Consider the following 22,385-nt stretch of genomic DNA (forward strand, 5'->3'; position numbering starts at 1 on the left):
AAATCATTTATGTAAATGACAAAAAGTAGAGGACCCAGCACCGATCCTTGTGGCACTCCACTGGTCACAGGCCTCCAGTTTGAAAAACAACCCTCCACCACCACCATCTGTCTTCTACCTTTGAGCCAGTTCTGTATCCAAATGGCTAGTTCTCCCTGTATTCCATGAGATCTAACCTTGCTAATCAGTCTCCCATGAGAAACCTTGTCGAACGCCTTACTGAAGTCATAGATCACATCTACTGCTCTGCCCTCATCAATCTTCTTTGTTACTTCTTCAAAAAACTCAATCAAGTTTGTGTAGTTAATTTATTAATGTAGAATTTTGCAAATCTCGTCACTTGTGTAACCGACTTTTTGATCATCACAAATATGGACTTTGCCAAAATTTTGCAATGTCTGCAATTTCTGACATTTGTCTAACACTGCTGGTTAAAAAAAAACCTGAAGCAGAAGATAAAAACTACTCGGTCCCTAAGGAATGCTATTAAGGAAGGGAAGTGGGATATATGTCTGGTAGTGGCATCCTACTGGAGGAAGCAGAAATGGCAGTTTATGATCATAAGGCTCCATCACCAACTATCCACTTACTCTTTCCCTCCCCATCGCCAACATCAGCACAAATATCACCTTTTCCCAGCTACTGTTAGTTCTGAAGAAGTCACTTGACTTAAAACATTAACTCTGTTTTCTCTGCACAGATACTGCCAGGCCTGCTGTGTTTCTCCAGCAATTTCTGTTTTTATGTGCTTCAGATCTCCAGCATCCGCAATTCTTTGTTTTAGTTTATTACATTAGCATTTGAGTGACTCATTAGAACCATCCCAGGGTCAGTCAATACATTTTTATTAATCGATTAAGTCTCACCAACTGCTGTTGTGTGATTTTAACCCATGCCCTCAATGCTTTATTCTGTGTCTATCACCGAATCCAGTGATACAACCACCCCTCTCCCCAAATGTTATAATTACATCACAGCTTCTTGTATTCATTCCATTTTGGGGCATTTTCTAAAATACAACTGCTGTGTAGTTAGTATAGTTAGTGGAATCACCTACAGAGATGAGGGACAAACTACATCACAAGAATTGTTTCTCAAGCTTGTCATTTCAGAAGTAACTATTGCATTGTAATAATGTTGCAGCAATTATATTGTCATATTCAACAAAAGAATCTTGTGTAAAACAGAGCATAATCCACAAGGATCATTGACAATATTGATCATCTCAACTCTGTAGTATTCAGCCAAACAAGTCAACTGTGCAATAAAATGGTCCTCAAGTCCCAAGGTAGCATGAAAATAGGTCAATCTTATGTTCACTGTTTCTGTAAGCACACATTTTTCTTTCACTCAGCGCAAACCCCAATGAATCAAAATACTGCAGATACTGAAAAGGAAAGCTGGAATAAAATGACAATGTGCTGAGAAAGCTTATCATCTGTGGAAAGAGAAACAAAGTCAATGTTTCCAGTTGAATAGAACCCTTCTTCAAATTCTGTTTTTGAAGTACCTTAATAGTTGTTTGAGACTGACAAATTTCTCTTCGCAAGCAACAATGTAGATTCCTGAGTGGAGACATTTTGGTCACTTGTGGCCTGAAATGTTTTTCTCTCTCCACAGATGCTATCAGACACGCTGAGTATTTCTGGTATTTTCTGTATTTTATTGAAACACAACTTGACTTCAACATACAACTAGACTGCCAAACAGAGAAAATGAATCTTAGATCTTAAAGAAACCAAATCACTGAAAATTAGAATGATGTGAATGACAAAAGAAGCTTTACTGTTACGTTTGTTTAAATTATAATCTAAAATGCTGTAATGCGGTGTTACAACCAGTTCCCTGATGAGGCTCCTCAATTTGTTACAGTTATGACAGGATACTCTATCTCATGAAGTTTTTGGATGAGGATGAATGAACTATTTCCCTTTCTAAATTTACCTGACCCCTTGTTTTTTTGCAACTAGATTATTTGAAAAATGATCCCCTCCCTTGCGGATATCTTTATTCAAGAGGAAATTCATTTATCTTTTAAAGAAGCCAATTTAACCAGGCTTCATGACAAATCAGTGAGTTATTCGTTACTGAACATGAGAAGAAATACACCACACATAAATTAGGAATAAGAAGTGAGTCCAAAAATGGTTAAAAATAGGTGTACAGCTCAGTCTGTGAGTTGCTCATGAAGAACATGTGGCCTTCACATTGCATGTTATTGGTCATGTGGACATTGGTAGTTACACAATTAATTTTGAGATCTTTGCCTTACAGTATTTGCAGGTTGGCTGAAATTCTTTTGTCCAAGTAATGGGCTGGCAGCACTTAAGGACAATGACTGTTCCCTTCTTTTATCTGCAGCGCATTATGTTTAATGGCTGTTCTCAAATTGTGATCCTCACTGCACACCAGTCCACATAGTAATACATCAGACCAATAGCACCCCAGAACATGGGTTACATTCAATGTTTAACTATTTAATTTCCCTTGAAGGATAAAACACAAACGTATTTGCAGAAGATGACTTTCTGCTGAGAGGGGTAGTCAACCTCTTAACCTCCTTGTTAGTCTTTCTGTTGCAGCTTTCCAGACTCTGTTTAGGTGTGACATTCCTCAGATCCATACTATACACTGTCAGTCACTGAATTTACATTTGCAGTCAACTTTAGCAGTAGCAGTCCCATTTAAAAAAAATACTTTTTAAGTACTTTGGGACTCTAAACCTTTATCATGACTTTGGTATTTATTAAGTTTCAATGTGTTCGCATATAAAATAATTCAATGCCTAACTACCTCAGTCAGTCGGGTATGAGACCTGGGGGCTGTGGGTTTGGGCTCCACATTGAACACTGTTGTTCAGATGGTCTTTTGGTACCGTGTTGTTGTGTATAACTTGAAGCCAGAAGGTTTGGGCTTAAATCGCACCTGTCTTGGAGGTATCATAGGATGTCTACTCGCATTGCTTTTTCTTTGTTAAGAAAATATTTCGATATTTTATCTGAAACCAAGTGACATAAATCACAAAGACACTAAAAACGTACGTTTTAAAAGTAGTGTTGTTTTCCATTGTAAGTTATATTTTAAGCATTGTAAGTAATATTTAAAACGCTTCCCATGATCTTCAGACGGAATATAAGCCAATTCCAATTCATGACATCAAGGGAAGCATGTCAGTATTACTGCAACAGTCAAGATGTTACACTCACACTGTATCCACACTCTGCAATAAACACTAACAGAGATATCGACTTAATAAATATTAACAGAGCTATTTTGCACAGCAGACGATTCTGCGGAGCCGGTTAACAACGATCGAAAGGGACAACTTAATGTTGCAAAAATCCAAAGATTTGCGTTGCATAGGCGGGCTGGCCATGGGACGAGCTGTCAATCAGCCCGCTCAACGCGTGCGCGAGAGGTGCCGGCGGCGGCGCGGAGAAGGGCGGGGCCCCGACGCGTCAGAAAGGCGGGGCTTCATCGACGTCATGGAAACAATTACGTCAGTCTGTTCCCCGCCCCCCGCCTGCCGCAGACCTCCAGGAACCACGCCCCCTGGAGGCGGGGAGGTGGAGGCTGGCGATCGGACGGAACGAGCCGGGCCTCGCTCTCCAATGGCGAGGCGGGCCCGGCACTCACGTGATGCGGCCGGCGGCGGGAGGCGGGTTCGGGTTGAGTGGGGGGGGGGAGGGAAGAGAGAGGGTGAATGTGTGTGTGAGAGAGAGAGAGAGTGGGGGAGGGGTTAGGAAAGGGAGAGAGAAAAAAGGAACTGCTAGTGCCCCTTCCTCTTGCTCGAGTTAGTCTAATGTGTTCAGCCTGACTTTCTTCATCCACCTGTTTGCAATAGGCCTCGATTTCCCCCACCCCTCCCCTACACACACAAACAACATCCCCCTCCCTCCCACCTCACCAACCTTTAATAAACAGCCTCAGGATTGATGGGGCTTGTGCTTGAAGCAGCCTCCAAGCGGGTCAGTCAGGAACTGGCCTGTTGCTGAGGGACAGGGGGAGGTAGGTAGCCAGCCCTCACTCGAGGCAATAGTCTCAACTTTACCGCCCTCTCCCTCCCCCCACTTTCGCTTTAAAGCCGAGCTAAGCGACCGATATACTTGAATTTGGGCTGCAACGTGACACTGAAACCGGGGACGGCCTCTACTCTTTTTAGTTGCGGTTGTTAAGTTTATTTTTTTTTGGCTGGAGGTCAGAGGGTAAAGGGCAGAACCCCCACCCCCTGCCGGCAGCAGGTCCGCCCAGGGCTGTCCTGACCTGGAAGCAGGAGAAAAGAAGGGGGTGTTTAAAAACAAAGTTCTATTAGTAGGATTTCTTTCTTTCTTCTCTCTCTGTGCTCAGCTTCTATATGTCTCGCTGTCTGCAGGGGGATTTTTTTGCACCAGGTAAGCGCTCGTGGCTCTTTTGTGTATGGCTTTCGCTCTCGTATTAGGAGAATATAATTTTATTTCAACCTGTACGCTTTTAGAGAGCTGGTTTGCCTATCGAGCCTTTTCATCGTGTAAGCAAATTGCCACTTATGTTTTGCATGAGGCTATTCTGTAATGAAGCCTGAGCTGTGCGGATCCGAGATAATCGTCTGTGCTTGTTTACTGGGTTCATGACTTAAAAACGTCTATCCTCAGTTTTGTCGATATTTGTCTGATGCATTTTTTAAACTACCGTTTTCACTGAAATTTAAGCTTTGGTTTTAACTCAGATGCTCTGTTAGTTAAAACCCAAGAGCTCTCTTGACCTTGAATGAAATTGATTCCACTTCACCCACCTAGCTCGCTCCACAGCTGCTGCCTGTCTCTCTCTGTTCCTGCCTGGTGTGGGATTTGGGTTCCATGTTCTGCCGCCTAGTATTGGAAGTGGACGAATGAGCGGGGTTTCCCCGGCTCGCGTGTCTTTTTTAATAACCGGTTTTCACTTCCATCTGGTGGATCACTTGTGGAACTAACTTGTGCGAAAATGAAGTGTTTATTCCGAGCTTCAAAAGGCTGCTATCCTGAGTCCGAATGGGTTGCAAAATCGGTCGAATTATGTAACAGGTATATTTTAGGAAGAATACTCAACGCGTACTTGGGACAGTAAGATAGGTACGGGTTTGAACTTTTCGAAAAACCTCTTGTCTGAATCTGTGCGGTTGCCTATGTTCTGAATTCTCCCCCCGGTGGAGATGTCTCTTTCGGAAAAGCTTCCAGACCTCCATCAAATGGCAACACCCTTATACCTGTGCCGGTTTCACATCCTTCTAATCATCCATCTTGTACCAACGTCTGTAATTATATCCGTATTTATAAGACGTAAGTTCCTTCATGAATCATCCTTGAGCAGGGTTGGTGGCCCGATGCTAGTTCAGCCCAAACGACTAGATGTTGGGTTGTGGTTGTGCCGGTATTATATAGTATTGTGTTCTATTGATGATCGATCTTGGCGTGTGGTAAGTACTTTCAGTATAAATTAAGATTTTTACCCAACGGCTTTCATTTTCCCCATTAGAAACGACTGCGCGGGGTATAGTGTCTGAATATCCATTTGATGTTTTGCTTGTTACAATTGTCCATTACGTTCCGAAAAGTGTCCCCGGTTGGGCTCAATGTGGACTCGAAAGGCACGTGGATTTGAACCAAGCTAATCTTAAAGCCTTAGACTCTGGTTTCTAGGTTTTTTTCTTTGGTATGGAAAATGTTTGAACACTTCTAAATAAGAAAACTGTTGCCTCGTTTATTGAGGAAGATGTGCTATCTAGAGAGGTGCTAGCATTTGACATTTCCGAATAACATGTAACGAATTGTAGCTTTCTGAAGGGCTGATAGTTGATGGCAGACCAAACCTGGATTAATCGCAGGAAGTCTGATGGGGCACCCTTTCAGGGCAGGGATCTTAAATTCTGTGAGCCCCTTGCGACTGAGGAACTAGGCTAGCGCAGACGTTTTGTGGTTCATAGTTCCTGTTTAGAAAGTTGAACGCGAGTGTGGATTTATATCTGCCCACATCTCTCCAACTGAGGGTGAGCTAATTTTGAAAATGGGCATATCAAGTGAGTGGAGTAAAGGCTCGAGAAACTTGGTTTTCGTTAACCAAGCACGTGGTCTGTTCCGGGGAATGTTTTAGAGTTCAGTGTTATAGAAATCTTTTCGGATAGGGAATCAGTTGGGTATTTTTTAATGTGTTTTTGTAGTGCCATCTTCCTCCTGTCTAGAAATAGTGACTACTTTTGCCGGAAGGTGTTGCGCCATCGGTCACTGATCACACACGAGGACCATCCGACTCCAACTAAACTGTGGCTGAGTTCACTCCTGACTGGGAACAGTATTATATTTACAGAATAGGGACGTTGATTTTTCTTGTAAATGGCGGCTGAAGTATTTGATATTCAGAAGCATGGCCGCACTGCACACATGTTCATTTCTCAATGGTGGGTCAACTCATTGCAGCAAGTTAACTAGTCTACCTATGTTTGATTAATTGCTTATGCAGTCATATTTGGGATTAACAAAAAAATTTTTATTTGTGGCCTTTAATGGTACCAGGTGCCTTAGGTTAACCTCTTATGTGATAACCAAGCCTCTTCCCTGCAAATAACTGTTATCGCATAACTTAACGTTCAAGCTGTTAGTCATAGTCTGAAGAAGATTGTTTGCAGGTTTAAATTTTAAAGTACATGTTAAAACTGAGATCTCTAAATATTTTTCTATCAAAATAATCTTTAGCCTCAATGGTATTAAAGCTGATTTTCATCAAACTTGTTTAGCTGTAATTTGCATGTTTATACTTGCATTGAAATAGTTTTGCAAGCCACGCTGTATGTATTGCCTGTGTTTTTTTCCTGTGTTCTGGGGATCTAATTTTATAACTCAGCTTAAATTAGGGTCTAGCAATTACAGCCTGCACTGAAAGTAGCAGTACTTATCACTTAGAAAAAAAACTAGACCATTTGAGGCTTTTGAAAACAAGTTCAAGCATTCCCTAATGTAAATAAACCCTGAGTTGATTGCAATTAACTTTTACCTGTATTAACTCTAATCATTTTGAAGGGATTCACATTTGTATTTGACTTGCTAATGTTAGCCTCCAACCAACATACCATTCAGTAGTCATTCATGTAGATTCCAATATCGTAAAGTTTTTCCAGAAGAGAGGATTGTACACTTTATGGATTTGGGTGGGGATAACAAAGTAGGGAAAAGCTGGTCCAACTCAGTCACTGACCTGGGATAAAAGTGAGTAGTATGTATTTGAATAATATGAAAGTTGGTATGTATGATTTCTTTGCAGGCACAGGTTTAGCTTTTTTTAAATTAAACAGTCAAATGTTTGCTTCAAGAATACAGTTGCTGATAAATTTTTGAAAGTGATTCCATCTAGAGTTTTCAGTCAGTTTTTGTTTTAATATACTTAGTGTATTGCAGAAGGGCCTGATATGAATGGATATGTCCCATTCTCCATTATATTTGCTGCATTGTTGTTTTTATCATGGCCAATAAGTCAGTGCTGTTAGAAGCAAAGACAGGATGCGATGCAGACCCTGAGAAGCAGGGATTCCTTCTATTGATGGTGACAAATAGATGCTGTCAGCAATACTAGATTTTTGCAGACTTTTCTTTCAGACTATTGCGTTTTACATTGTGGTTATGTGGGCACTGTGCAGGAAGTTTGGCACGTGTTTTTCACCTGTCACAACTTCTACACTGAACCCTGTCAAATGTAAATTTAATTAAGCCATAGATGTAACCAAAAAGGGACATCTTTAACTCTGAAAAATGTTCTGTTTATTTCAATAAGTGTAATAAAAGATTGTCTCCCTATTGGTCATGCAGTGTTTGGTCATCCTTGTCCCACTTTCCACACTCCTGAATTTCTCTACCTAATTATTTCCCCTTTTTTTTTGTGCCCTGTTCTCAATTGTTTCTTGAGCCAGGATCTCTTGGATGTTGGTGATAACTGAAATGCAAGACTTCTCTAACTTTAGGACAGGTTGCTGAGGCAGCAAATTTGTGGTGAAGTGGTGAAGGCTGGGACAAGTGCAATGTTCAAAAGGCATCTGGGTGGGTATATGAATAGGAAGCATTTGAGGGATATGGGCCTTGTGTTGGCAAATGGGGCTAGATTAGGTTGGAATATTTGGTCGGTATGGGCGAGTTGGTCTCTGTGCTGTACATCTGACTAAGTATATATGTGGTTTGTGCAGTTTTGAGTTCATACTAACACTGGTCATTTTGGGATCACTTTTTCATTTAAAGTGATTTGCCTAATGTTATTTCTAATTTAAGGAAAGGAATACATATGGAGTTTGATAATCCTAAATGCATTTGAATATCAAATGGGGACGCTAGTGCCAGCAGCAGAAGTAATCTAGTCTTAACAATATGCTGCAGGTTTTGTAAAAGTACTGAGATCTTGTTTTCATATGTTTCTAGCTGCAAAAACATTAGTTTGGAGTGGTTGAAAAAGTGTTTCCAGTATGGCTGGAAGCTTAATTTAAAAACTGAAATGAAAACAAATGTTGAGGATATTTGGGTCCTGAAGTGTTAAATCATCCTGTATCAACTTCCTACAATTGCTGCCCAGCCTGTGAAATATTTCCAGTACTCGTCAGATTTGCAGCAGCAGTATTTTTGATTTTAAATTACAGTTGGCAAATTGTTTCATTGAAGCCAAATTGCACACTTTATGCAATTTGACTGGTTTGATCATTTTCTTTTTGGTATGGGTCAGTGTTTACATTGCTTTCATAAGGATGTGCCACAGTGCAAGCTTTTGAAGGTAAGCTGGCAGTTGTCATTGCTGTTAAGTTGTTGGAAGATTAAACTTTGTGTTAAATGAATATCTGAAATCCGTCATTGATTATCAAATCTTTAAGTGGTCATATTCAAGAGTTTTCATCCTGTTCCCTTCTACTGGGGAGACAGTCACACCGTAGTAATATCTCTTGTAATCCTGAGTGCTGGGCTGATGTAACAAGAGTTCAGTTCCCACCTTGACAGCTGATTGGAGTTTTGAGCTTAATTAGCAAGAAATCTAAGCTGAAAGCTAGCCTCTAACAGCTTTTTGTTTTTAAATTTAAAAAAAAATCTGCCTGGATCACTAGCCTCTTGTTTTAGGTAAATCTGTTTCTTACTGGTCTGCTCTACATGTGACCTCAAGCCCCTTCACGATGATTCCAAGTCTTCTGAAATGATTGAGGAATCCATGTAGTTCAAAGTCAAATTGGGAGTGGACGGCAAATAATCTTGACAGTTATATTCCATCTGTGGAAGAACAAATTTCTGTCTTGCCTTTGTTCTTTTGATTTAACCAGTCTTGAACAGAGATCACAATCAATACCACTTTGGTACATTGACTGCACCATGTTTCCTATTCTAGTTAGGAGTCACTTGATAGTAATGAGGAGCAAGAGCTTTTACTGTTCCTTCCCTCTTATCTCTACTAAAATCAAATATTTTTACCACCCACATAGCATAGTAATCATACCAAAAACTTGTCTGACTTTGCCACGTAACAAAACTGGATTACAAAGCCATAAACTCACTTTCACAATAACATTGCACTGTAATTGTAATGAAGGCAAGTTGAGATTTATTTTTACCCTGTATCTCCTAACTATGTAGTATTCTTCCAGTTGAAAGATTGCGAATTCGGATCCTAGCTTGTCTGGTCTTCAGATCTGTTTTGAGTTGCACTGAACTTTGGCTCTGCTGAAGGAAAATGTCTGGAAGACAGGTGCACTGTATACCTGTAAAGTGAACATGAGCAGTGGAGCAAAGGTGAAGAAGTATGAAGTTAATTTCATATGAAGCAATTGGTTGCAAAACTCAGGACAAGCAAATTTCAAATAGTGAAAACCCCTAAATTGGCATAGTGGGTTTTACTAGAGACAGCAGTCAGAAACTTGTTTTATTTGCGATTGTTTTACCAAAGCATGGGAAAGTCATTAATGGAGGTAATGGATTTTGAATTCTAAACTTGAAGTACAAGTGTTACAGTAATTTCTGAACTCCTGAATTCCCAAATATGGGGGTTATTCAACCCTAATACTTAGATCTACAGGGGAAAGTTTAAAATCTCCAAAGCTGCGCTTGTTACAAATTCTCAACTTTTTTTTTAGACTTTATAATGTAGATCTACTGCAGATTGGATTCATTGCAGTATAGCTTTCATCTTGAAGATCTAGCTCCAGCTATTCATTTTCAAAAAGTACTCTAGCCAGGTAATAGCTAATGCATTTTGATCAATAATTATTTTTGCGCAAGTACTGAAGAAACTGAAGACCGATGAAATGACTTGCTTCTTGACCATTAGTGTCATCAACCTGACCTGGCCTGTTTGCTTCAATCCACTGTTAATTAATAATTGAAGTAGGCCCGTCCATATCATTATCTGATCTATCCACTGCTGTCATTCTCATGAACAGCAGTGGAAAATTAATACATTGCAAGCCTGATGCAAATTTGGTTAGAGTATACCATGACAGGCATGTAGTAAAGTTGCTTTGTTAATGTACATGGGGTGTCTTTAAATTATTTGAGGACTTTTTAAGAAGCTTTGTACTCAGATGTATTTGAAATTCTAATCACTTGAGGTAACTGCTTGTTCTACTACTTTTTCTGAAATACTTGGCTGGCCTTTTACTAGGTCAGGAGATTTTTGATTTATGGGTTAAGTTTTTTTTTTCTTCGAGACAGGTTGCTGTATCTTGAAACAATTTGAGGGAGCTTCTTTTAAAAAGAAAAATCAGTTTTTGTCCTTAAGAACGCTTTACACTAACTGCTAATGAATGAGATTTTGCTGATTGACCAATAACCATACTTTCTGCACTGACACAATTTTGTCTTTTGCATGAAGCAAAATCTAAGTACTGAATTCCTTTTTTTTTCTAAAGGGATTATACAATTTTTCCGTCAATGTGTAAAGGTTGATTTGATTGGGGTAATGGAGGAAAACAGTTACTGATCGAAGATGTGCAAATTGTTTCTACAAGGTTTTGTAATTGAACCTTCAGAATTTAATGGTGTTTAAAAATAGACTTCAAGATTTTTGGTTCCAATTTTTAGTTTGTTCCTTTTCTTTGAGCTGGCTTAGTTTTGAAATTTTGAGTACTAAGTGTGCAACCAAGCAAAAAAGTAACCTCCTGACTATTAACTCGTGTTTATCATATGGATTTGTAAGAAAGCTGGCAATCTTCTGTAAAAAGTACAATGAACACTGCTTCACTGAATTGCACTTCATTGTCAAAGTCTGCAATCTTCAGTGCAGAGAATTTTAACTGACATCATTGATCTATTTGGTGTTCCTGCAGGCAATTCGTGTCAGTTGCATAAAATGGAAACCTTTGGCCCAACTCCTCTATTTTGAAGTTTGGACTTTTTTTTTTTCCCTGGCTTCTGTGAAAAGGTTTCCTAGGTTAGAATAATGAGCAAGTCCTAGTTGTCAAGCACTTCAAATTTTGACAAATGTGTTTTTCAGCACAAGTATACTTTGAACCTTCAGTTTAGTAAATGCAGCATACTATAAATGATGGCAATCAGACATGGAGTGCTGGAGAAACTGATAACAACATCTGTGGCTCAATTTGTTTGGAATCCAAATGACTCTTCATAATTGCTTGGGGTTGGGAAGCTGGAGTCTTGTGCGATAGCCAAGAAGTGAGTGGAACAGAGGATACCCAGGACAAAAGAGTGGTGGTGATAACAATAAAGATGTAAAATGAGTGGAAGTGAAAGCTGTGAAAAGGGGTGTGTCCGTTCTGCTGTGAGCAAGATTGAGATCACAAAGCTGCAGGTGAGGACAAAATGTAAGAAATGGAGCATGGAGATCATACTCTAAGTGGAAAGTGAAGTGGTCCTCCAGCTTCCATTAAGCAACATTGGAGCTCTAGCCAGCCCAGCATGTTAGTGAGGTGGCTTATTGCCATGGTAAGCAACTGGGGGGAGGAAAGAGAGAAACTGTCACTTACAGTGAAAGTGTCTTGCACAAAGGCTATCCAGCCTGTTTGGTAATGCCAAATGTAAAAACAGAATCCTGTCAGTGGGAAGTGGTTTTGGTATCATGAAGGAGCTGGAAGTTGCAGAGGATGGACATCTCTAATATGGGCATTGGTGGAATGTGACCAGGGAACCCTATTGCTGTTGTGAGGGCAGAGTGCAGGAGATGGTTTGGACACAGTTGAGGGCTGTCAGTTGTGATGGGGCAAGGGGTTGGGAGAAAAGGACATGTCGGAGGCATCCTGCTAGACTAGCATTATCTGAATAGTTAGAGCTGGAGAAAATAGGAGATTTGGAATGGAATCATCGCAGGAATCTAAGATTCTAATTGAGGTAAGCTAGAAATAATCAATGGATTTATAATGAATACTGATGGACATCCTAACTTCCAATACAAAGTGAAGCTTGAAAGAGAAATCCTGAGATGGACGATCAGATGACATTGCTATATCTAGTCCCACATGGCATCTTCCTTGTCTTTGCAGATATAATACTTGACCATTTACCACCACCTTCCTCACTAAAGTCTCCATTCGCCTTCCAGTTGAAGCAGTGTTTAACTTGCACTACTAGCAATTTATCCTATCGGTGCAATCTCCTTCATTTGGCAAAGCCAAATGCAGACTGGGTGACTGTCATTAGGAAATCATTTGACCTAAATTGCTTGCCATTTCACTAAAGCCCCTTGCTGCCATGCTAACATTTGGGCTTGCAACAGTGTTCTAATAACTTGATGCAAGCTGGAGGAGGAACAATTCATTCTCCCTTTTTTTTTTTCAGGGGTTGACCATCTTGAGCTAGTTAACAACTTTTAGTACATGGTTCACTTCTCGGTTTTTTTTCTTGAAGCTATATAGGAGATGAGGGATTTATGGTGGAAATTTCAGAACAGGGTCAGTCGGATATAGCACAGAAACAGACCCTTCAGTCCAACTCTAAGCTGACCAGATGCTCTTTAATCTAGTCACTTTTCAGCATTTTCGCCCATATCCCTCAACCCTTTTTTTCATATACCCATCCCAGATGCCCTTAAATGTTGTACCAGCTTCCACCCATTTCCTCTGGCAGCTCATTTCATACATATCACCCTCTGTAGAAAATTGCCCCTTTAAAAAAGATCTAAACCTGTGCTATCTAGTTTTGGACTCTCTCTCCCCAAGGAAAAGATGTCTATTTACCCAATCCAGGACTCATGATTTTAAAAGCCTCTTAAGGTCACCCCTCTGCTATAGGGAAAAACAGGTAGTACTGGATTTAGTCTCTTGCAATGAGGCTTTCTTGATAAGGGTTTTTTCACCTTAAGCTCCCTTAGGTGGTCATCTGAGTAGATTTACTCTGCAATTTGAGGGAGAAGATTAAAATCAGAGTTAATGGTATTTATAGCTTAGAGCAACTATAACAGACATGAAGGAGGATCTGGGTCGAATGGACAGTGGAACAGCAATGGCTGGTGTTTCTGGGAGGAATCTCCTGAATTACTCAGGATGATTCTCTATTGTAAAAAGGGAGGATGTTGTAACTGTGGCTGACTATCAAAATCAGATAGCATTTTTTTTAAAAAAAGCAAGAGAAATATAATGTGGTGAGGGGCAGTGGGAAGCTTAAAGACCAAGAAGGTGGCAACAAAAAGAGGAAGACTTAAATGAAGGTAAGCTAGCCAGTAATATAAAGAACTAAGTTCCCTTTATATCTAAAAGGGTAAAAATGGGCACTGGGCTGTTGGAAAATGCTGGAGAGAGTAGTGGGGAAGAAGGAAGTAGCTGACAACTGAATTTCAGTCTTCACAGTGGAAGATGTAATATCCCTCATTCTTGAATTGTTGGGGGCAGAGCTGAGTATGGTGGCCATCACCTGAGAAGGTGCTTTTCAAAAGAAAAACTGGCCTAAAGATGGATAAGTCACCTGAACAAGAGGGGACTACACCCCAGCGTTCTAAAGGGAGATAGCAGAGATGTTAGTTGCGATTCTTCAGGAATTGCTAGAATTAGGAGGGTTTCAGAGGGGACAAACTGCTAACCTGACTCCCCTTTTAAAAGGGAGTAAGGCAGATGGAAAATTACAGACTGATTTTAGCCTAACCTCTGTCGCGAGTAAAATCCTAGAATCGGTTGAGATTTCTGATGCTATAAAGTCTCAGTCAGCATTGTTTCATTGAGGGAAGGTCATGCCTGAAATCTGCTGAATTCTTAGTATAAACGAGCAGGTTAGACCAAGGAGAGCCAATGGATGTTGTCTACCTGGACTTCAAGGTGCTAGCATGAACAAGTTTGGCTGAATGGGTCCTTAAGGGTGACAAATGGTGTTCTGCAAGACTCTGGGACCACAACTTTTCACTTTAATGATCTAGATGTAAAAACTGAGGGCATTCTGGCTAAGTCTTTAGATGAAACAAAGATAGGGGGGCAGGTAGCATTGAGGGGACAAGGAGGCTGCAGAAGGATTTAGACAGGTTAGCCTAGGCAAAGAAATGGCAGATGGAGTACAATATGGGAAAGTGAAGTCATGCACTTTGGTAGGAAGAAAAGAGGCCTGGATTGTTTTCTAAATGCGTGAAAAATTCAGAAGCCTGAAGTGCAAAATTTGGGAGTTGTAGTCCAGAATTCTCTGTACACTTGCAGGTTGTTAGGAAAGCAGATGCAATGATGGCATTTATTTTGAGGACTTGAATATAAAAGCAGGGATGTACTTCTGAGGCTCTAAGGCTCTGGTCAGATTACATTTGGAGTATTGTGTGCCACTTGGGGCCCCATATCTCCAGGAGGTTGTACTGGCTTGGAGTGTCCTCAGGCAGTTCACACTGGCCCCAGAATGAAAAAAAGTTGAATGTTTGTTTGAAGTCTCTGGGTTTATACTTGACTGACTTTAGAAGGGTGAGGGGCATCTAATTGAAAATGAATACTGGATGGTAGATGTTGCGAAGATGCCCCTGTTGGTAGGGGAGACTAGGACCTGAGGGCACAACCTTATAGTAAAGCGAATACATTTCTTTAAAAAAAAAAGAAAATTCTTCAGAGTGTGGTGAATCTTGGAATTCATTGTCACAGCCTGTGGAGGCCAGGTTATTGAGTATATCCAAGAGAGAGGGGTTCTTGGAGATCAAGAGTTACAGAAAGAAAGGAAAATGGTGTTGAGAAACAGAGCAGACATGATGGGAGCACAGATTAGCCCATTCAGCTTCTCCCTATAGCTCAAACCTTCCAATTCTGGCAGTATCCTTGTAAATATTTTCTGAGCCCTTTCAAGTGTCACAATAGCTGGTCTCCCTGCTATAGGAGAAAATTTTAAATGCAATGTCCTGTACAGCTGCAACATAACTTCCCAACTCCTATGCACAGTGCACTGACCAATAAAGGAAAGCCTATTTATCACTGTCTTCGCTATTGTATCTCTCCACCTTTTTTCAAGGAACTATGTGCCTGCACTCCAAGGTCTTTGTTTGGCAACACTCCCCAGGACTTTAGCATCTCAGTGTATGCGTCCTGACGTGATGTGTCTTTGCAAATGCAGCATCTCATTTACCTAAATTAAAATCCATCTGCCACTCCGTGCCTCATCTAATGTATTGAGGTAACTTTTTTTTGCTGTCCACTACACTTCCAAGTTTAGTGTTATCTGCAAACTTGCTAACTATACCTCCTCTGTTTGCATTTTATCACTTAAATGATAAAGCAGCAGACCAAGCACTGATCCTAGTGGTACATTGGTCACTGTTTTCCAGTCTGAAACACTCTTCTGTCTATCCTTTCTTCTACCTTTTTGGAACTAGTTCTGTATCCAATAGCTAGTTCTCCCTGTATTCGATGTGATCTAACCTTGCTAATCAGTCTACCATAAGGAACTTTGTCAAATGTCTATGAAGTCCATATAGATCACATCTGCTGACTACCTCAATCCTTTGTTCTTCAAAAAACTGAGTCACTATTTCCCTCCCCCACCCCCACAAAGCCATGTTGTCTATCCCTAATTGCTCCTTGCCTTTCCAAATACATTTTAAATCCAGTCCCACAGGATTTCCTCCAACCTGACCACTGAGTCAAGCCCAGTGTTTTATGAAGATGATACTTGAAATTTAGTATCTTTCATGCCATTAGACTTAAACTTCTGAAGTGAAGCTTTTGTTGGAATGAGAGTACAAAAGTGAAACAGCTAACTTGTGCAGAGCAATATGACAGAATCCTTCCCTCCTGTTATGGGGCAGGGTGTGAGATACGTCCCTGCTCTTTCAACATGTTTTTTTAATATTTTTTTTCACATCTAGATGGAGCTGTAATTTAATCTCAATGATAATTCACAGAATTCCTTCAGTGCTGCATTGGAACTTTTTTTTGACTCACTTCAGCACAGTGACCTCCTAATGCAAGGCTATTATTGTGCTGCTTGAGCCATGGTTGATGGAAAGAAAGTAATTTGAAGATGGATTCTCTTGTGGTCTATCTTCCATAAGTGACTTTCAGAAGTACTTTATTGAAAATCTTTGACATTTAGGTCTTTCTCTCTAGTTTTTCAATTCCACTTGCCATGGTATGAAACACTTGACATCCATGCTTTATATACTAAGGGAAGATACTTCATTCAGAAAGTTGATTTTTAAGTTGCCATTGGGTGCTGCATTGACATTTGACTACAATAAGCTACTGACTTTGGCCCTTCACAAATGAACATTGAGTGAAAATCAGCATGTTAACTTGACTCCCTGGCAAGATTGCATGTCCTTCCTGTGTCTCTGTCTAACAGAACATAGAACATGCCCTTTGGCCCACAATGTTGTGCCAAGGTTTAATCCTAATGTAAAATAACCTACGCACCGCTCAACTTGCTGCTATCCATGTGCATGTCCAGCAGTCGCTTAAATGTCTTTGTAAACTGATCCCCCTAAGCATGTAAGCAAGCTGCGTTTATTGAACTAATTTGGATTTTGCAAATATCCAGAAACCTCATGGTTGCTGTTTGTACTGAGATTTTTTTTCATTAGTATGTTAGATTTAAGCTTGACCTCTTGTTTGCTATTTGTCCATTTGAGTTAGCTGACCCAAAGGGTCTGAAATACTGAAATTATTCAGTGTATTAAGCTGCATCTGTCTTAATAGCTTACCCCCCCCTTCTGTGTCAAGCTATGCTTATCTCCAGTTGCTGTGTTGTGGAATTTCAAAAATGGTTCAACATTGTCTTTAGATTTTTAATATTGTCTGAACCACCAGGAAGGGCCTATAACTTCTGGTTTTGATCAGAAACTAGACTGCAGTATTGTGGCCTTGCTGATCTATAAATGTGCAAATCTAAATTGCCAATACAGTTATACTTTATTTGGAAATGTAGAATTTGATATTTTAGTCTATTTGGGTTTCAGAGCCTTCTGCAGAGCATTTAACACTGGATGTAAGCTATAATTCTCTTCATTAATTGTCTCCACAAATTGAGCACTGGTTGACACTACATCCCACTTTTTTCTATTTCCCAGTGTTAATCCTTCTTTCTTGCCAAAGCTTTAGGTATTGGATTGTCAAGTGGGGTATTCTATTTGCTCTGACCTAAACCACCTGAATTCAATTACAAATGCATGCCATACATCTAGGCTGACTTATCATGGCTGAGTGATCTTTTAATACTGCATGCAATCTGATGTTTGCCCTGATGAGTGGGTAACTGGCTTAGTGGCTAGCACTGCTTGTCTCATAGCACGGGGACCTGGGTTTGATTCTAGCTTTGAGTGACTGGAGCTTTCTGGGTGCTCAGTTTCCTCCCACAAGCAAAGATCTGCAGGTTAGGTAGATTGGCAGTTTAGCACTGCTCCATAATGTCTGGGATATCTAAGTTAGGTGGGTTAGCCATCGTTTTGAGGTCTGGACGAAGAACAAAAAATTTGCAGCCCTGGAACAGGCCCTTCAGCCCAAGCCAATCCAAATCCACTGTCTAAACCTGTTGCACAGTTCCTAAGCATCTGTATCCCTATGCTCCCTGCCTACATGTGCGTCTGTCCAGATGCATCTTAAATGAATCTACTGTGCCTGCCTGTGCTGGCAATGTATTCCAGGCACCTACCACCCTCTACTTCTCACATGTATCCCCTTTTTAAACCTTTCACCTCTCTCTCTCTCCTTGTGTGTGACCTCTTATTATTGAATCCCTCACCGGGGGGGAGAAAGTTCCTCTCTCCACCCTGTCTATACCTTTGTTTTTTTTTTTGTAGAGCGCAATCAGGTCTCCGTGCCCCCTTCAATCTTTTTTTTCAAATTGAAAACAATCCTAACCTACTCAACCTCTCTTCATAGCTAGCACCTTCCATACCAGGCACTGTCCTTGGAAACCTTCTCTGTACCCTTTCCAAAGTATCCGCATCCTTTGATAATGTGGTGACCAGAACTGTACACAGTATTCTAAATGTGGCTAAACCATAGTCTTGTACAGTTTTAACATGACCTGCCAGCTCTTATACTCCAATACCTGGTTCTGATGAAGGCAAGCATACCAAGTGCAACCTTGACCACTCTATCCACCTTCAGGGTACAACATTTTTCCCAAGGCTCTTCTGTTTAATTGTATAGTTTGCTAAAGAATTACTTTCCAAAATGCATTTTTTTTTTCCTGGATTGAACTCCATCTGTCACTTCTCCACCCTACTCTCCACTCTGCCTATATTGTCCTGTATTCTTTGACAGTCCCCTATGCTTTCTGCTACTCCATCAATCTCCGTCATCTGCAGACTTACTGATCAGACCAGCCATATCCTCTTCCAGATCATTGTATAGCTCACATACTGGCCCCAGCACTGATCCCTGTGGAACATCACTGGTCACTTTTCTCCATTTGGATACAATTCTAATTCTTTGTGGGCTGTGGATGTTGCTGGCTGACCGACATTTATTGATTTGTCCCTTTTGTTGCCCTTGGTGGTGGTGAGCTGCCTTCTCAAACCACTCCAGGCTACCTGATGTGAGATCTCATTTGGGAGAGAGTTCCAGGATTTTGACCCAGCAACAGTGAAGGAGCAGCGATATGTTTCAAGTTGGAATGGTGAGTGGATTGGAGAGGATCTGAAGGTAGTGGTGTTTCCATATCTGCTGCCCTTGTTCTAGGTGGAAGTTGTTTGGAAGGTGCTGTCTGAGGATCTTTTTGAATTTTCTGCAGTTCGCATTTGTTACTGAGTGGTGGATACAGTGCTCGTTAAGCAGGCTGCTTTGTTCTAGATGGCTTCAAGTGTTGGAGCTTCACTCATCCAGGCAAATGGGGAGAAGTCTATCAGACTCCTGATTTGGGCCTTGTTGATGGTGGATAAGTTTTTTTTTTCCCTTAAGAGGTCAGGTGAGTTACTTGTCACAGTATTCCTAGCTTTGACGTACGATTTTGATCAATGGCAGGCTCTCGCTTGCTCACATTTGAACCTGGGTCCCCAGAACATTATCTGGGTCTCTGGATTAGGTCTTATGGTGATACCACTAGGCCTTCACCTTCCCTTGAGACAAAGGTCAGTGCTGCCTTCCACTGTAGGGATTCTGATATGATTGCAACCAAACGTGTTAACTCACTTTAAATTTGGGTGGATGTTATGACCTTTTTTAAAAAAATTTTCCCCTTTAACTTTGGTTATCATTTGGATGAGGTTGGTTGCACAAATAGGGTGAAAATGGCAGCACTGATGTACTGATCACATCTTTGTCTGAAATGAGAAATCTGTACCAAAAGTCTTAGAGCAGGAAGAAGGTCTAGGTCCACCATCCACGATATGAATCGGGTGGGCCATGACTGTCTTAAGTCATGGGCTCTTCTTAAAACCATCAAAATTACCAATACCGCACCTTTTTTTTCCTTCACTTTCCTGGTATTTGGGTTATTGTTTGTCACTTGAGGGAAGCGGGGTAGCAGCACTCAGGACAAATGTAGTGACTAAGATACCAACTAAATGAAGTGTGCTATATTGGAAAGAAAAGGCCTTTTTTATTTAGAGCAATTGTAAATATCCAGTACTTAAGTTGCATATGTAGTTTCAGAAAAGCTTGGTGTGAATCTTTTTGAAGGTAGTATTTATTGCTCCTCCTGAATTGTTGTGTAGTGGGCTGCTGGAGGTCAAGAAATGGTAATATAATTTTAAAGGTTGCCTAGTCTGTCTCCATGATTTTAAGTGGTGTTTCCTTCTGTTTACCCTAATCCTACCTTTAGGTTCAGTAAGTATTGTGAAGGGAGATTTGGTGAATTGATGCAGTGTATCTGTTTTCCCTGGAGCGTTAGAGGCTAAGGGGTGACCTTAAAGGTTTACAGAATTGAGGAGCATGGATCGGGTAAATGGCAAAATCATTTCCTAGGGACTGGGCAGTCCAGAACTAGAGGGCATAGGTTTGGGGTGAGAGGGGAAAGACAAAAGAAACCTACAGGGCAATCTTTTTACACAGGGTGGTACGTGTATGGAATGAGCTGCCTGAGGAAGTGGTGGAGGCAGGTACAATTGCAACATTTTAAGAGGCGTTTGGATGGGTGTATGAATAGGAAGGGTTTAGAGGGATATGGGTCAGGTGCTGGCAGGTGGGACTAGATTGGGTTGGGGATATCTGGTCGGCGTGGCGGGTTGGACCAAAGGGTCTGTTTAAATGCTATACATTTAGGACTCTTTGACTTGGGTACTAGCATCTCCTCCTCCACTATTGCTCTTTGAAGAGTGTATTTTAAGGTGGTGCACCTGGAATGTGGCTGTAACCAAGCCCTTCCAGGCATGTGAATACTTAATCACATTCCTGACTTGTAGATGACAGACTTTAGGCCTCGGACACTCTGAACTAAATTAATTCAATGCCCTTGGGTTGAGATGTTTGACCTGGTGAGATTCTTTTGTTGAGCTGCAAAAGATATCTCCTTCTCTTCCTCCACCCTACTCCCAAATTGCCATTGACTTCAGTTCTATCAGGACTCCTTGGCACCACAGTGTTTGTTTTTGAATGAAGGAAATTGTGTTCTTTTTGGCCTTGCCAAGGTCCTACTGAGGTTATGAACTGTGTGGTCATAGAACATTACAGTGCAGTACAGGCCCTTTAGCCCTCTCCGCCGACCTGTCATACCAATCTGAAGCCCATCTAACCTACACTATTCCATGTGCGTCCATATGCTTGTCCAATGACGACTTAAAGTTGGCAAATCTACTATGAGAAAGTGAGGACTGCAGATGCTGGAGATCAGCTGAAAATGTGGTGTTGGAAAAGCACAGCAGGTCAGGCAGCATCCAAGGAGCAGGAGAATCGACATTTAGGCATGAGCCCTTCAGGAATGAGGAAGGTGTGCCAAGTAGGCTAAGATAAAAGGTAGGGAGGAGGGACTTTGGGGAATGAGGAAACTGGAGAAATCTGAGTTCATCCCTTGTGGTTGGAGGGTTCCTAGGCGGGAGATGAGGCGCTCTTCCTCCAGCCGTCATGTTGCTATGGTCTGGCGATTGAAGGAGTCAAAGGACCTGCATGTCCTTGGTGGAGTGGGAGGGGGAGTTATGTTGAGCCACAGGGTGGTTGGGTTGGTTGGTCCGGGTGTCCCAGAGGTGTTCTCTGAAACGTTCTGCAAGTAGGCGGCCTGTCTCCCCAATATTGAGGAGGCCGCAGCGGAAGCAGTAAATGATGTGTGTGGAGGACTGTAGCAGGCAAATCTACTACTATAGCAGGCAAAGCATTCCATACCCTTCTTACTCTCTTGGTGGAATCTAAATGGAGAACGGAGTAGACTGCTTGATATTTAATAATATGATGTAGACTCTTGTTTCTTCAAACACTAAATTGAAAAAATGCCATCAGCAAATGAATTAGAAATTGTTTAAATTTTTTTTACCTATTCTAGTCAATAAAATCTCCATTGGAGAGGCAAAGGTTCTTTGCTCTTGCTTTGCCTTCATGATTCTTTAAATTATGCACTTTTTTTTCTCCAGTAGCTTTCCTGGATTACTTCCTGTCATGCTTACAAATGTGACATTTTGAAGTTTGTTAACTAACCAGTATTTGAAGTGATGTGGTATAAAGCAATTTAACACCATGTTTGTTTGTGATCTTATCAGTGAGACTTTTGAGTTCATCTTCATACTTCAGTATGTATGTAAATGAAACTTTCAGATGCAACCTAATATCTGGGCTCAGATGACTTAGTCAAACTGCTGCAAAGCTTGAACAATTTGAACACATTAATTATTTAAGACTTGTAATTCCATCTGACAATATCAGTCCAGATTTTAATGTGTTGAATAAAACTGTTTGCTCAAATCTTTCTTGCAGTGTAAACTTAAGCTTTTTTTTGCTTTTGATCCACTATAAACTTGAAAGATGTATAATTCTTGTTTTTTAGTGTAATGAAAATAAAGATGCTTAATTTTGAGTAAAATCAATTTCTTAACTGTTTCAGGAACACTTTTTTTGTCAATGCAAAGTATTTTTTTTTAACTGCTTCAATCTT

General features: G+C 40.8%; 1 protein-coding gene and 1 long non-coding RNA gene across 6 annotated transcripts in view; one reads left to right on the top strand and one right to left on the bottom strand.

Moving 5' to 3' along the window:
* Positions 1-4,039, bottom strand: part of LOC122559823 — a 125,369-nt gene extending 121,330 nt beyond the window's left edge. The window contains exon 1 of the long non-coding RNA XR_006314562.1: positions 3,912-4,039. This is a non-coding gene — a long non-coding RNA (uncharacterized LOC122559823). The remainder of the gene's footprint in view (positions 1-3,911) is intronic.
* The window catches only part of atp2b1a (ATPase plasma membrane Ca2+ transporting 1a), a 110,752-nt gene continuing 92,094 nt past the window's right edge, over positions 3,728-22,385 (top strand). Inside the window, exon 1 of one of the 5 annotated variants that reach the window (XM_043709912.1) lies at positions 3,728-4,391. The gene's annotated coding sequence lies outside the window, so the exon portion shown is untranslated. Of the gene's footprint in view, positions 4,392-5,413; positions 5,432-22,385 lie in introns of those variants that run through there. The other 4 variants (XM_043709906.1, XM_043709908.1, XM_043709911.1 and 1 more) reach the window with 4 other exon arrangements.

This window comes from Chiloscyllium plagiosum, chromosome 19, assembly GCF_004010195.1.
Source record: "Chiloscyllium plagiosum isolate BGI_BamShark_2017 chromosome 19, ASM401019v2, whole genome shotgun sequence".
NCBI classification, from domain to species: Eukaryota; Metazoa; Chordata; class Chondrichthyes; order Orectolobiformes; family Hemiscylliidae; genus Chiloscyllium; species Chiloscyllium plagiosum.